The sequence below is a fragment of the Primulina tabacum genome, chromosome 5, assembly GCF_025594145.1.
Source record: "Primulina tabacum isolate GXHZ01 chromosome 5, ASM2559414v2, whole genome shotgun sequence".
Lineage (NCBI taxonomy): Eukaryota > Viridiplantae > Streptophyta > Magnoliopsida > Lamiales > Gesneriaceae > Primulina > Primulina tabacum.
The window spans coordinates 35,972,210-35,990,268 of NC_134554.1; positions in this window are offsets into that span (position 1 = coordinate 35,972,210).

Here is an 18,059-nt window from a genome sequence, read left to right on the forward strand (position 1 = left end):
ATGTCATATAAAATGTCAATATTTCTAAGAAAATAAAATCGTTTTCAAAAAGAAAAAATTCTTCATCCAAAAAAAGAAACACATGAAAAACAAAGTGTACACAATTCTCATTCTATTTATAATGGTATGAGAATAATTCTAAAGCTTTTGTGGACACAATAGATCAATTTTGTGAATTTTTAGTAAATTGAGACATTGAGCCAATTGCACTTTATTTTATCCAATATCATCTCGATATATTTCGAGGTGGTTAAGAGGTTGTTTTTGTCTTTTTTTTTTAGTCAAAGTGACTAATCAGCTAATTCATAAGATATAAAATGATAGTATTGAAAACTTCTCGCCAAATACATTCACTTAGCCAAATAGTGAAATACAAATAAAATTTTACAACATTTCATCAAATTAATTTTGACTATCATAAAATGCTTATGAAATCTAAACAGTTGTATTATTAGATGAGATATTGAATAAAACAAATACTTTTATATATATTTGAATGATATTTATTATCTCATTTGCATCTTAATTATGTTATTCATGTCTCTTCTCAAAATTTTTAAAATACAATAATTAATTTTGTATAGCGTTCCACAAGATATAAAATATTATAAACAAAACACAAACTCGATAGAATAACATTTGTTTTGTTTCAATAAATAATATAATATTATGTTCTAGACACAACAAATGAGAATGAAACTATATTATCCCCATGATATGACGAACGCAATCATCGTTCCAAAGCTTCTAAAAAAATAACTAACGAGATGACTTTCCTGAATTGCGTCAAATTAAACGAAGAAATAGTTCTAATATAGTAATTTGAGTAGATATATTAACCGAATAGCTATATATAAACAGTTCTAATTTATTAACCTTATAGCTATATGTTAATAATATTGATATTAAATATATAAAATTGATATTACAAATATCACGATGTTTGAAGAAATTACAACATCATTCATTGATTATGTTGTTGAAGGATATATAGGTTATACATACTTTTACTCACAAGTGAAAATCTATCACGACTAAAAGAATTTTTTCTTAGGAGTTACAGTTGATGATTGTCATAAACTGAAAAATCATTCAAAAAATAATAATAAATAGTCGAAATATAAGATTACCAGATAAAAATAATGTAGAAAACTGAAAAAATGTCGTGATAGAGAAGCAAATTACAAGCATGTCAAATCTTTGATGAGGATTCTAAATAACATAATAAGTTAAAGATGATCATATACTTGTTGAGTATACCAAAATAGTTATACGCATATTATAAAAACTACGACAAAGAGTTGTTGAGTTGTCAAAATCAACCAAGAAGCATATTGAAAAATGTGCCATGTGGATAAGACAACTTTTCTGATTCATATACCGTCTATGATCATGATTTTTAATTTTTGTGGTTTGATTTATTTCAATTGATAAATACTACTATCCTTATTTTAATTCATTTAAATATTATCAAAATTTTATTCATATATTTCAGCAGTTTAGTTGTTCACGTGCAACGCACGTGCACTTTTCTAGTACTATTATAAATATATGAGTTTGAATTGTGAGCTTACTATTTTACCCTTTCATTTATTTACAATTTGTTATGTTTATGATGTTCTTTGAATAATTTTCTATGTTAATTTAATATGATCATTAATAGTCTACTTAATTCAATCAATATAATTATTAATTTGATTTTACTTTTAAATTTAATTTAATTTACATATTTAAAAATAATAATAATATTACATCTATTTTACTTTTATAAATATATGATTTTCATTTGTAAACTTACTATTTTATCATTTTATTTGTTTTATATCATGTTCATGAGGTTCTTTAAATTATTTTCTACGTTAGTTTAATAGGATTATTATTTTACCATTTTGTTTGTTTTATAATCTGTCATGTTCATGAGATTCTTTAAATTATTTTCTACGTTAGTTTAATATGATTATTAATAGAGCACTTAGTTAAGGTATTTATTATTTCAATTTTACTTTTAAATTTAAATTTAATTACTTTAATTATAAAGTACTATAATAAACTTTAATTATTCATTGACATCAAATTCATAGAAAACTACTATAATAATGTTATAAATTAAAAATTTGTTAATATTCCGAATATTAAGGTAATAATGGGAAGACGAAAGTAGATGAGTGAGGTTGAATAAAATTAAATTATTAATAAAATTAAAATCATATAAAACATATTTTTCTCATTTAAAATAGATATATTTTTAAACTACTTATGTATCAACATAGATATATAATTGAGATAAAAAGTTTGTATGTAAGTGATTTCAATAAAAATAAAAAAAAATTAAGTATTTAATCAATTTCGATATATGATACTAAAAAAATATCCTTAAATAATATATTATCTATTAATAATATCTATTAAATATATGACTTTCAATTATGAGCTTACTATTTTACCAATTTTTTGTTTTACAATATTCATCATATTCATGATGTTATATTAGTATAAAATGATCATTAATAGTGTACTTAACTCAATCAAAATAATTATTATTTTAATTTAATTTTAATTTCTTAAATTTATTGCAGTCAAATTTATGAAAAGCTCTATCATATTAGTGATAGATAATAATGGGAAGACGAAGGGAGATGAGACGGATTCAATAAAAATAAATTATTAATAAATATTAAGTTCATATAAAAATTCTTTCTCCCATTTAGAATAGAGATATTTTCAGACTCTTTATGTGTCAATTGAGATATGTGATTGAGAGAAATGTTTGTATGTAACTGATTTCAAACACTATTTTTAAGCCATTTGGTCAATTTTTTATATATGCTGCTAAATAAATATTACTAAATAATATGATTCCTTTGTCATTTAGTATTCTTGCAATGAGATGGGTTTTTTACCCTAGAGTTAACATGTTTTATTGTTATATGTCATTTGTGTTGATTATGTTGTATGAATGTCATATAAAATGTCAATATTTCTAAGAAAATAAAATCGTTTTCAAAAAGAAAAAATTCTTCATCCAAAAAAAGAAACACATGAAAAACAAAGTGTACACAATTCTCATTCTATTTATAATGGTATGAGAATAATTCTAAAGCTTTTGTGGACACAATAGATCAATTTTGTGAATTTTTAGTAAATTGAGACATTGAGCCAATTGCACTTTATTTTATCCAATATCATCTCGATATATTTCGAGGTGGTTAAGAGGTTGTTTTTGTCTTTTTTTTTAGTCAAAGTGACTAATCAGCTAATTCATAAGATATAAAATGATAGTATTGAAAACTTCTCGCCAAATACATTCACTTAGCCAAATAGTGAAATGCAAATAAAATTCTACAACATTTCATCAAATTAATTTTGACTATCATAAAATGCTTATGAAATCTAAACAGTTGTATTATTAGATGAGATATGAATAAAACAAATACTTTTATATATATTTGAATGATATTTATTATCTCATTTGCATCTTAATTATGTTATTCATGTCTCTTCTCAAAATTTTTAAAATACAATAATTAATTTTGTATGTTGTTCCACAAGATATAAAATATTATAAACAAAATACAAACTCGATAGAATAACATTTGTTTTGTTTCAATAAATAATATAATATTATGTTCTAGACACAACAAATGAGAATGAAACTATATTATCCCCATAATATGACGAACGCAATCATCGTTCCAAAGCTTCTAAAAAAATAACTAACGAGATGACTTTACTGAATTGCGTCAAATTAAACGAAGAAATAGTTCTAATATAGTAATTTGAGTAGATATATTAACCGAATAGCTATATATAAACAGTTCTAATTTATTAACATTATAGCTATATGTTAATAATATTGATATTAAATATATAAAATTGATATTACAAATATCACGATGTTTGAAGAAATTACAACATCATTCATTGATTATGTTGTTGAAGGATATATAGGTTATACATACTTTTACTCACAAGTGAAAATCTATCACGACTAAAAGAATTTTTTCTTAGGAGTTACAGTTGATGATTGTCATAAACTGAAAAATCATTCAAAAAATAATAATAAATAGTCGAAATATAAGATTACCAGATAAAAATAATGTAGAAAACTGAAAAAATGTCGTGATAGAGAAGCAAATTACAAGCATGTCAAATCTTTGATGAGGATTCTAAATAACATAATAAGTTAAAGATGATCATATACTTGTTGAGTATACCAAAATAGTTATACGTATATTATAAAAACTACGACAAAGAGTTGTTGAGTTGTCAAAATCAACCAAGAAGCATATTGAAAAATGTGTCATGTGGATAAGACAACTTTTCTGATTCATATACTGTCAATGATCATGATTTTTAATTTTTGTGGTTTGATTTATTTCAATTGATAAATACTACTATCCTTATTTTAATTCATTTAAATATTATCAAAATTTTATTCATATATTTCAGCAGTTTAGTTGTTCACGTGCAATGCACGTGCACTTTTCTAGTAACAATAAATTACCCAATTCAATTATTTAACCAACATTTTTTCGAAAATATTTTTGATATTATAAAAATAATATCAAAAATATAAAATTTTCAATATTATATTGAATTAAAAATAATTAGTTTAAATATATGACGTACCGAATACCATTTGAAAATTTTAACACTTTCCATATTGCACTTATTCTAGAATAATGTGTACCCATTTTTGAATAAAAATTGAATAAATAGAATACAAAATTATCACTAAAAAGAGTATTGAAAAGCACATAACTCGTGCAGGATTCGCTACTCGCTGGTATATATAACGTTTGAGCTTTAGTCTAAAAGATTTAAATGGTAGAGTTAATACCAAAATCCTCTATTTATATGTGTCAATATAGCCAAGGTGTTGTATTTAATTTTTCTTATATCTTCGCTGGTATCACTAAAAAGTGTACCCATTTGAAAATTTTAACACTTTCATCATGTTCCGACTTTGTTCTTGTGTATTTTACTGATTCTCATTTACTCTTTATTTATAGGTGTAATTGGGTCCAAGTTCTCTTATTCATTTAGTGAGTTAGTCATATGTCCACTATCTTTTGTCGGAGAATATTTATCTTTTGTTATCCCCAAGAAAGTGATTAGGGTCACATGTCCACTTATTTTTGTCGAGGAATCTTAAAATTTTGATATCCCCGAGGAAAACGTGGTTTTGGTCCTTCACCACTTGGTCATGTCTCTACAAGATGCTTCATGTCCGATCTAGGTTTGAAGCTCTTGCCAAATTCTGGCTCTTTTTGATTTGGGCATTTTGGGCAGATCTGTTCTGATCATCTTCCCACACGAGCCATGTTGCAGAATTTTCGACGAGTTTCTTTACTCCACGACAGCTTGCTATTCCACAAAAAGATTTCTCTTCTTTTCGAATAAATCTTCTGCAAAACTTGTTGTTTTTCCTGTCATGGTATTTAACAGGAATGATCCATTTACTGAATTATGATAAAATTTAAACGGAAACTTGACTTTGTCCATCTCGGTTAGACAGACCCATAAATCCCATGCTCTTCTGGTAGAAATGTCGTCTTCAGTTACTGAAGTAACAAAGGTGTTTCTTCTGTTGGATGGTCTTTAATGAATTTTTGAACATTCATATCTGGCCTCCTTAACTTGATGAAAAGAAAGGCTTCGTGTAAGACTTTCCTTGCTGGTTCTGGGGCTGTACTGAAGAAGTATAACTCCAAATATCTCATCTGGACAAATAATCATTATTCGCCCAAGTTTCATGAACAGCTTCCTGAATCCATTTAGGTAGTTTTGAAATTTCTGAGAAGCTGTGTGATGTGATATAAACTGAGGCAAGAGCCCCGAATTCATACCAAACTTTGACTTCCTTTTGATATGAATTTGGTTTCATCCATACCCTAGGATATTTCTCTGAAACATCAACCCTGATTGTAGCTGGGTTAATGTCTACTCTTGTTTTAAATTTCTCACATCTTTGTTGGTAAACCTGAAATAGAGAAATTGTAGTTTCATTAGTCTCAACCTTAGATGTACCCTTGTCAATATTAGATCTAAGGTTGATCTTTCCCTCTTCAATCCTTGAGGTAAAGAATTGACTTGAAGACTCGAGATAAGGATCTGGAGTCTCAATTTTTGTTTCAGTCGACTCATCTGGAGATGATATCGACTTAACACTTGTGCTGGGGGGATTGGAATCCCCTGCTCCAGGTATAGAGTCGTGTACTCGAAAACTCTCCATTTGCGAAACCAGTTGCTTCTCAATGCCTTGGAGGATAGGCCTTTGGATTACAGACCATAATTGAGTATAAACCTGTAAACACATGTAATTCAATCAGAGACAACTCTCTTATCAGCTTGTTATAGCCTTCCCGCAACTTCTACGTTTAAGGCCAGCTTGTTGAACTCGGTTTGAAGCATTTCAAGGTGTTCCCTCAAATACCTTTGTATTTTCATGATCACATCGATATCACCGTTGTCCATCTCTTGTTAAAAAATCTGCAAGAATATTTTCATGAGATTTTATAATCACAATATTAAAAATAAAATTTTGACATAGAGCTTACCATCTTAATAATCTTGCCTTCTCAGATTTAGATTCTATTATATTCCTTAATAAAGCTTTCACATGTGTGTTATCAACCTTTAAAGTAAATTTCTTTGCAAGTAAAAATAATAGTCATTTTTCAAAAGCTTTTTTTACTGTATAAAATTCATTTTCGTTGATATGTCATCTTATGGCTTCTGTATACGAGAAAAGTTCACTGCAATATCTGCATGGCTGTTCTCCTTCTGGTGTGAGCTTGGTTAAAACTGCCACCCACCAATGATCACTGGCATCTGTATACAATACCAGATTATCTTCATCCCGAGGAATAGCCATTTTCGGAAGATTTTTACAAATCTCATTTAGTTGACTAAGTCTCTGTGTGTCTTCTTTCGTCCATATAAATTTTGCATCTTTTTTCAGTAATGAACTGAACTCCTTTCTGTGTTTTGCTAGGTTTTTAATAAACATCACAGCGAAATTAACAACTCCTAGAAAACTTTGAAGTTGTTTCTTTTCTTTTAACTCGTTGGAAAATTTTGCACTTTCTCTACTATATGATCCTGCAAATTATTCCTGACTCATCGATTTCTGTTCCGAGGAATTCAATCTTTCTTGTGGCAATGAATGCTTTCTTTTCTGATAGAACCAGTCCTTCTTTTTTGCAAACATTAGAAAAGATTTCTAAATGCTTGATATGTTTCTCCATATTTTTATATGCGATTAAAACATCATCAATATAGACGAACATAAATTTGAAATAATCTTTAAAGAGATTATATATTTTCCTTTGAAATATCTGAGATGAATTTGCCAATCTCATTGGTAATACTTCCATATATAGTGTCCTCGTGGAGTGGAGAAAGCTGTGAACTTCTTGCTTTCTTCCTGCATTCGAATCAGATAAAACTCAGACTTACAATATCGAATTTAGAGAATATCTTTGCATTGCATATGCAACTGATTAGATGTTCTCTGCTAGGTATAAATACCCATCAAACTCCAGAATCTTATTAATTTCTTGATAATTAATAACTAATTTGGGTTTGTTCTTTTTTATTTCACCATAAGAAATCATGGGCTACTGTATGGTGAAATCCTTGGTTTGATTAAACCAAAGTCCAAACGTTCTTTGATTATAATATGCATATCCATTTGATCCACTATGTTCATTGGGATATGTTTGCAACGGAAAAATTCATACTCTTTACCTTCCTTAATTTTAAGACAAGCATTGAGTTGATTTTTATTCCACCATGCCAAGGGATCTTCATTGTAATTTTCTTTGATCCTTTTCTTGACATCCTCTAATGATACATTTGATTCAAACCCTACCTCATTCTGATGTAGAGCTATTTTGAGGCATTCTATTTCTTCTGGTTGGAACTCTTTATCTGCTCTTAGTTGAATCATTGTTTCTCCAAACCGTCTAGAATCATTCATTTTTGGGTTCAGAAGTTTTCCTTCATCACCACGCTTGCTGCGAAATTGGATTGGCAATTTGCGGTCAAATGCTTCTCATAATCGCTGGACTATGATTTTGTGATCATAAGGTGTTGTGAATACTAATTTTCTAGTCTCATTTTCTTGCGTATAGGACTTAAACATTTGTAATAAATTATTTCATAACAGAATTTCAGCTCATGTATCATGAAAATAAATCGGTGGTGTTTTTACCTTATACCAAGGTATTTTTCCAGCACCTCCGATTACGATTTCGGTCATCTTAATCCCCTTACATAAAGATTAAGATTATTCTAGAGAAATCTCTTCCAAAAATCTTTGGTAGTTCTTCTTCCAAATTATTTGGAAAACCCCCTCTTTTTGCGGTACAGATTCCAGCGTCTGAATCAATATAAGCAGCAAAATATTTTGCCTTATAATGTTCGTATAACATTCTTACTAGAATGTATATCGAGAATGGGCTTGTGGTCATTGGATTTTCCACATCCTATTTCGGCCATAAACTTCATTCCATATTCCAAACGTTTCCAAAGTTTATGTTCCTCGAGAAACTCTAGTCCAAGAATCAATCGATTTGGTTATTTCCCTGGAATTCCTTTGATATGAACTTACAATTCTTTGATATTAATCATTCCTTGGTAAGTTCCTATCATTGGTTGTTCTAGATAGTATATGGTATTACAAGGAAATTGATTCCTTTGTTTCGTAATATCAAATACTATTTTTACTTCCTTCCATCCTTCTGGGCATCTAAGCTTTCCTACTGTGGAAAAACTTTTTGGCTTTTGGTGGGTTCCTTGAACATGCCCTTTTCCCCACCTATAACTTGTAATTATATCTCCATGAAAAGATAGTTTTCTTGATTCCAATCTAAGACTTTGATTCTTCTGTAGAATCGGGTAGTCTTGTATTTGGATGTATGTTCCCTGTATTAGGGGAAACTCAAATCTTTCTAGAAAAATTGTCTGAGCAATCTCAGATATTTTAATAAACTCATTTATAATAAACAATTCTGAATGATGTGTATTAGATAGAGCATATGAAATTTGATAGGTAATAGAATATGACCTATTACTTTCTTTCATTAGCCTATTTTTCTTGAAATTCTGGTGCAATGTCAATGCACGGCTAAAATCTCGATCTGTCAGGTTATAGGCAATTCTTGGATAAATTACTCCTACAATTTTTCCTGCACAGAGATTTCCTGAGATTGTTCCCAGTACTGAATCTTGAAGATTACCCATTCGTTTATCGTATATAGCAATATCAATAGGTTAATCTATTCCTTCTTTGAAAGTAGCTTTTATCATAATCTTGATTGCTCCGATGTGAATCCATGACATGGTTCGTGCTACTTCTATCTTGAGTTTTTGTAATTCCTCCTTAATTTCTTCAGAAGGAATTAACTGCATCTCCATTCTATTTCCTATAAGTTCCATAGGAATTGTCATTTCCCTCCTGGAAACTTTATAGATTAGATGATACTTTCTGTTTCTTAGGCGAGACTTCATAAGAACTTCTCTACCTATCATCAGAGAATCCTTGATATATCTGAAAACTAGGGTTTTCTCTCATGATCCTTTGGACCATATTATTGGATATTTTGTCTGGCTAAAAAAACCATACAAATCTTCACGTGTCTCGTGTCGAAACACCTCGTCTTCAGTCAGATTCCTATTCAATTCCATCAGATTATTCCTAACTTAAAACTTCTTCTTCTTCATATATACTTTCGTCTGAAGCAATATCCTCAAACTGACATACTTGAATAAGATCATTGTAATAAACCGCTTCTTCAATATCTGGGGTTGGATCGAAGCATTTTACTCCTCATTTTTCATTTTCTGGACAGTTGGTCAAAATATGTCTTCTTGGTCCACATGTCCAGCAATTACAATCCTTAAAATTTTCATTAGCTCGAGTGTAAGCTCTTCTGAAAATTTTCTTTGTAGGTGTTCTCTCTGTGCTTCGGGATGTACTCGATGCTTGAGATGATATCCTACTTCTTGATGGTCCACTTCTTTGTCCAGATTTGTAAGATCTTATATTCTGTCTAGACCATACTGTTCTTGATTTCCAAGAACTTCTTCCACTTTTGGCGTAAGTATGAGTTCTAAAATTCTTCCTTTTCTACCTTTGTGGTTTATTTCCAATAATTGTTGGAAGATCATTTTCTTTACAACACAAAGGAGTTCTTTTATTGATACCCCTTAAGTGTTTGTAATTCTTTTGTAATGTTGTCATATGACACGATTCTGCCAATTTTTCTTTGAGAAAAGAGACTCTTCGTGCCAACGTATCTAGATTGCCAATGACATATTCCCTTATAAGCATATTTCTCCAGGGACTCGACATTTTGGCGAAGAAAAGCTGCATCGTTATATTTTCTTTGAGCCCTGAATTCCATCTATATTTAGTGAATAATATAATAAATTCATCCACTAAACATATGTCATGTAATTTAAGACTATATAGAGCTTGAGTATATTTCTTCCTCTTCTCTGTATCTTGAATGTTAAAATAGTCCACCCCTATAAGTTTTGCTTTAAATAGGGTAGCCATTTTTTCAACTATCTCACTAAGAGATTCTCCAGGTAGGACTGACTCTTTGGTTTCTAATGAAGTCGTGTCCCAAGCAATTTTAACTGATCACATAAGACTCATTTCTAGAAGTTTAATGAATCATTCTCTGTTGAGATCAAGTGTTCCTGCAGCGATTCTCATAGCAGATGTCCAGTCATCTATGAGATCTTCTCTGTTTTTTTAAATCTAGTACATCAATGTTAAGCATAACCCCATAAGGATGTATAGGTTCTAAAACAGTTTTCACATAGGGTGTTTGGTGCAAGAGAATTTGGTTTCTCCTTGTCTTTGTTCCCACTGGGTGTGATTTTGTAACGTCCGAAAAACCAACATATGTAAACCGCATGCATGCAAAATTGTTTTAATTGCTAATGATGGCATGATATTTATTGTATGATTACATGATTAAATAATAATATGACATGATTTCATGAAATTAAGGATTTTACCCGAATATTCGATAATAGGCCGAGGAAAGGAGATCGGGGACGACCAAGACAAAAATATGTATTTTTCTTTAAATAATGGCAAGGATTCCTAAGATGATTAAAAATGATTTAATTTTCCTAAAAATATTGGAGTTCGAATTATTTTACGAGTGAAGCTCGATTTTTCCCGGGAAGCCTGTTTTAGGCAAATAGAGAGTTTTAAAAGATCAAAAATATTATTTTTGCGAGACTAATTTTGTAAACTTTTATGTTTTAATTAAATAATTGTTATTGGGATCAATTTAATTAATTTAAGTAGGCCCAATTACCCTTAAGCTTGTAAGCCCAAAATCAAAGCCCACTTAACTTGCAATTAAATCTATAAATAACTAAACCTATTGTTTAAACACCACAATCAAACCCCATCAGCAGCCGTAAATCACACCAACCACACAATAATTTCAGAATAAGGAGGAAAGAAAAATAATTGTGTTCTTCGTCGTCCGGTCGTCCAACGTCCCACCCTCGCCAACGATCGTATATTCGAGCGTTATAAACACAAAGGAATGTTTTCTAAACCCTTTTAAACATCATACAAATCATAATATGCTTTATTTAATTGTTTATGCATGAATAAAATAGGAGTTTGAATTTTTTTTACGGTAGATCGTATATTTTCAAAAACGCGAGGATTTTACGTTTATATGAAGAACGTTATGAACCCAACGGGGTGTCAATATATGATAAAATATGAATGAAATATGAACAAAACATGATAAAAATTGAAGAGAAAACAAGCTGGAAACTGTGGGAACAACAAGGAGAAGAAACAAGGGTTCTATGTGCAATTCTCGTGCATGAGAATTCATGGGGCTCGACTGTTTGCATGGGGGCTCACAGCTTGGCCAGGGCCTTGGTTGGGGTCTGGGCTAGATGTGGGTCAGGGTCATGAAGAGTCCTAGCATGGCTAGGACTCCTTGGTTGCAACCTAGGAGGAGTCCTTTAGAGCAAGGACTCCTCACGCGGTTGTGGAGTGCAGCAGCGGCCAAGGGGGTTTGCTTCTGGGGCTGGGTGGCTCAGGGTAGGTCCATTAGGGTCCAAGGGAGATGGGCATGGGTCAGGCCAGGGGCTGGTGCAGCTGGGTTGGCCGCTGGCTCGAGAAAACGTGAGGTAACCAAGGAGAGGCGCGCAGCTTGTTCTTGCTTTCAGGTGGCTCGCTGCAGGGGTTCAGGGGCTGGGCTGGGTCTGGTTGGTACCTTATGATGGTCCATGGAGGGTCAGTGAGGCTCGTGCTCGGTGGTGGCTCAGGCGAGGAGTCCCACGCGAGAAGGAGACTCCATCGCGTTTGGTGAGGGGGCGCGCGGCTGCTGCTGTTCCGGTGGCTCGTGCATGGGTCCAGGGGTCTGGGCTGGGCATCTTTGGGTCTGAGCGTGGCCCGGGGTTGGTTAGGGTCAAGTGGACTCGGTGGTGGCTCGGCTGGAAGTGTCCTAGTTGGCTAGGAGTCCTAGTTTTTTAGAAGGGTCACGCGCAGAATCTAGTGCCTACGTTGCTGGGTTTATGCGCGACTTAAGGGCTGGTTCTAAGGGTCAGGGTTGGTCAGGAGGATTCCTAGGTGGGTTAGCTCGGGTTTGGCTCACTAAATTAGGAGATAGCTCGGTGTGTTCTACTAGAGGTCAAATTCGAGATTAATTGAACTAAAATTGAAACCATGGGTCCACGGCTGTGGTTCGTGGCTCACAAGGGTAGATTAGGTATTTAAAAAATGTTATGTTTAAAATTTGGGATCAAAATATGGAGTTTTGGATTTATCCTGGATTTAAACGCATCACGGATCGTTAGTTAAAGAATTAATTGGAACGCCTAGATTTAAGCGGAATAAAATTATGAAAAATTATATTAAGCTTAAATAATTATTTAAGGTAATATCATGTCATTAAAAGTGAGAAAAAGATAAAATCGAGAATTTTTACGTCAAGGGGCAAAACGGTAATTTTACACTGAGAAAATACGTAAAGCTTGGCGTGTCCCGAAGGAGCATAATACATGTTAAATGATATTTTATGATATAAAATGATGATTTTTATGATAATAAATTATTTTACGATTTATGTTAAAGCTGTGCAATTTTTACTGTTTAAAATGTTATTTTTGGAAAGTATGCTATTTTATGATTTTAAAAGAAAAAGAAAATATTTTGAGAGATGTGAATTGATTGTGACATATGATATATGATTTGTGGGGAATCCGTTTATGTGAGGACCGTGAACTTACAATTTTGTGGGGATGTCGTGAGGGGAAAATGCCCTAGAGGTAGCTCATTTACGGGAGAAGGCCCAGAGGAGGTCCATTTATGGGACAAGGCCCCAGAGGAGCCCGTCTATGGGAGAAGGCCCCAAGGAAGCCCCGACACTCGTATTTCTATGGTGGAGCCTAGTGCCCACCCCCTTGGGCCATGTGGAGTTGAAGACTGATCAGTCGACCGAAGAATAAAAGCTAGTCGCTTTTATGGATCAAACTTTAACAAAAATGATATATGATTGAAAGCTTTACGATTTTAATGATTTTATGATATATGATTTATTTATGTTCAAAAGTTATTTTAAATAAAACTATGATTTTTAAATACATGTGCTTGTATATGTATTATTTGTTATCTATGTTTAAAATGTGCTGAGTCATTAGACTCACTAGGTTTGTATAATGCAGGATTTGATGATGTTAGGGGATGCGCTGACGATTGAGTGGATCGAGTGCAACAGTACACACCCGATGGCCATTTATATTCTGCACTAGCTAGATAGATAAAAAATTTTAAAGATTGAAGTTAATGATTTTAAGAGAGATATTTTTATGCTTTATTTATTTGTCTGTTGATCTTTTTAAAGGTGGATTTAAGAGTTTTGGTTAGTTGATGATTTAGGGATTTTATGCACTTGAGATTTAAATTGTTAATTTATTTTGATTTATGGTATGATAAGTTATTTTATTTAGTTGGTATTTTCGAGTCTATGATTTACGAGAAAAAACAAAGTAGTGGTCGTTTCAGATTCTCCACCAGTATGAAAATCGGGTTGAGATTCTCTCATATTTATATTATGAAATCTCACGCTTTCACCTGGTGGTTCCTGAGAAGATGACTAGATTATAGAAGGTTGTGCACCTCCCGTTGTGTTCATCTTCAGATCTATGACCTTGAGATTTGCAAACGATTATGCAAGGTCTTGTAGATCCTCGAGACCAATCCTTTCTAAAGTTGTAATCAGATTAATTTCTTCTTTGAGATATATTTAATTAGATTGATCAATTTTTCTTATTCGGTCAAAGGTTTTGGCACTTCTTTGGTCTTCCTTGTTGATGTAACAAGGGTTCAGTACCAAAGGATGGTGGTAACCTTCCTTCTGAAGTTCTCTTATTAGAACTTGGTTGTTGTTATAGGATTTGAATTCTTGTTTGAATATCCTTTAATATTCCAAGAATTTTTTCCAGATTTTTTAGGATTCCCCACATTTTGTGGTACATAATACAACATATTGTCATAATTTTGTACCGTCTTTCGAATTTCTCTAAGATATCTCGAGAGTTTAGAGAAATCCAGTACTATTTCTAAAAACCTGTTATTTGAATCATAATTTTATCTTAGGACTCTGATAAAATCCTTCTTGATGTCTAACTTTGGTTAGATCTTCCTATTGCAAGTATTCCAAATTTTTGGAATAGGTCCCGTAAAGAATTAATATCGAACCTGGGTTCGGATTCATGTAATTTGAGAAAATTCTCCTTCTCAAGCATTTAATTACTTTATAATAATAAATTTGTATGTTTGAAATAATTTTACCTAGGCTCTAATATCATTTTCCCCAAGAAAATCAATCATCATAATATATGAGGGTGTTTTTTTTTTTTTTTGTTAACTTTAAACTTTTTAGAGAGTTTGGGCAAAGTTTTTTAGATGCAGGGAGTTAGGATAAAGATAAGTTTGGGTTTAGGGTTTTAAAACCAATTTTTCCTTATTATTGTTTTATATGTCATAAATATATCTATTTATGACTATATCATAAATTATTGTTTCCCATTAATTAAATTAAACTAAATAGATAAATAAATTGGTTTAAAAAAATCAATAAATGAGGTTTTTTTTTGGAAAAGAAGAACAAATATTTTAACCGACAAGGCTATCTTAAAGCACATGGATCTTTACATCTCTCCGTCCATATAAAAATGGTGATCCATAGTTGCAGAAAAAAATGTTTTATTTTTATTTTTAGTATAAATATTTATTAAAATGAATAAACTAAATAATAATTTCGACTTATTTTTACTTTTTTAGTACATTCATTATTTGTATTCAATATTTTTTCATTTATTTAAATAAAAATAACTAATGATATTGAAAAATAAATAGCCTTGCACATTCTCCCATGTAAGAAAAATACAGTAAAAAAAACATCTCATTTTAAAAATATAACCATATATGATTTACATTTTGATTCATAAATGAGATTATTGTCATTTTAGTCATGTATATTTTTCTATTTGTAATTTGATTATCGTCAAATTTAAGTTTTAATATATTTTTTCTTATGATTTTTGTTTTTTTAATGTCGTAGCATCGATATGATACTAACATGATTTTCATATTATACATACACGTGGAACGTCACATCACATCAACACTTCCAAAAAAAAAAAAAATTATCAAAATTTAAAGGGCATTTTTTAGAAAAATACATCTGTCTATGATTTATTTAAGTTCAGTACCTATAAGTTTATTTTTGTATTTTAGTACATGACAAAAGACCAACTTAGTTTTTACTACATGTTTCATGCATATTTACCTTTTTACCCTTTTAATTAATAAAAAATTATATAAATACCAATTTTTGTTGGTCATCTTCTCTTTCCACTCATCATTCCCAATGCATTAGGATGACATATAAATTAAATTTAAATATTTTTTATTAAAAAAAAAAACAAATTCTCAACTAATTGAAATTTTTGAAATACTTAGTTTTTAATTGCGAAATACTTAATTTTAGTTTTAAAATACTTGATTTAGTAAATGAAATACTCAGAACGTGTATTAAAATACTGAATATTCGAATATGCAACACAAGTTCACCAAATGCTCGCATTTCCATCCAAGATCCATTTGGATGACATGTTCATTTCATTTAATTATTTTTTTTATTGTTAAAAAAAAATTCGCAACTAAGCATTGAACTTTTTCAAATACTTAGTTTTATTTTCGAAATACCTAATTTCAATTTTAAAATACTTGATTTGGTAAATGAGATACTCAGAATGAGTATTAAAATACTGGATATTCGAATATACAACGTAAGTTTACCAAATGCTCGCATTCCATCCAAGATGCATTTAGATGACATGTTCATTTCATTTAATTATTTTTTTATTTTTTTATATAAAAAAATTTGCAACTGAGCATTGAACATTTTGAAGTACTTACTTTTATTTGCGAAATACCTAATTTCAATTTTAAATGCTTGATTTGGTAATTGAGATACTCATACAAGTTAATAAAATACTGGATATTCTAGTAGGCAATGTAAGTTCACCAAATGCTCGTATTTCTATCCAAGATGCATTTAGATGACATGTACATTTCATTTAAATATTTTTTTAATTTTTAAAAGAAAAACAAATTCGCAACTAAGTATTGAACTTTTTAAAGTACTTAGTTTTACTTGCGAAATACCTAATTTCAATTTTAAAATACTTGATTTGGTAAATGAATACTCAGAATGAGTATTAAAATACTGGATATTAGAATATGTAACGTAAGTTCACCAAATGCTCACATTTCCATCCGAGATGCATTTGGATGACATGTTCATTTCATTTATTATTTTTTAATTGTTAAAAAAAATTCGTAACTAATCATTAAACTTTTTCAAGTACTTAGTTTTACTTGCGAAATACCTAATTTCAATTTTAAAATACTTTATTTGGTAAATGAGATACTCAGAATGGGTATTATCATACTGTATATTCGAATATGCAACGTAAGTTCACCAAGTGCTCGCATTTCCATCCAAGATACATTTGGATGACATGTTCATTTCATTTAATAGTTTTTTTAATTGTTAAAAAAAAACAGATTCGCAACCAAATATTGAACTTTTTCAAGTACTTAATTTTACTTGCAAAATTCCTAATTTCAGTTTTAAAATACTTGATTTGGTAACTGAGCTACTCATAATGAGTATTAAAATACTGGATATTCGAATATGTAACGTAAGTTCACAAAGTGCTCACGTTTCCATCCAAGATGTAATTAGTTGACATGTTCAAAGACTTTTCAGCAGCCACAAAGCTTTGAAAGAGGAAAATAGCTTAGAGCGAAGATTTGAAGATTTTCGAACAATGTTCTTCGAGAGAATAGCCCGTGATAGGAACGAATATCATAATCCGTGGATTTACAATTTACAGAGAAATATGAAGTCGGATACACGTCGATAGTCATAGTCCAGTAGGTCAAAAGCTATGGGATTTAATAAAACGACATGCAATTCACCATTGATAAATAATTAAAGAGATTTAATTACTTCACTGAGTTGAATTATTTTGGCATAGTTTGAGAGAGCGTGTTCAATTGGATACGAAATCTCGTCTAAAGCATAGATAATTGTCTAACGAATTAAGTAGATTAGCGAGGGGTAGGTGAACCGAGATTCCCAACAAATTCATTTCTCATTGAACTTTAATCAATCATTATAACTTATTTATTTCATCATTAATCTTTGAACCATTTCATTGAGTTTTTATTTAATAATCGTAGTAGTAAACAATCATCTGAAGTATCGCTGCTAAAAATTGAATAATTGAAAATAATAATTGAGAAATACAGTCCTTAGACAATGAATGTTTTGCTCAATCACTAAGCATGGAACATTTTGACATCGTGCACTTGCGATTATTGAAAGTCCATGACTATATTATTACTTGACATCGTGCACTTGCGATTATTTCGAGCTTGAATATTATTAATTTTTACTAATAATTTTACAATGAAAGTTTTGCTC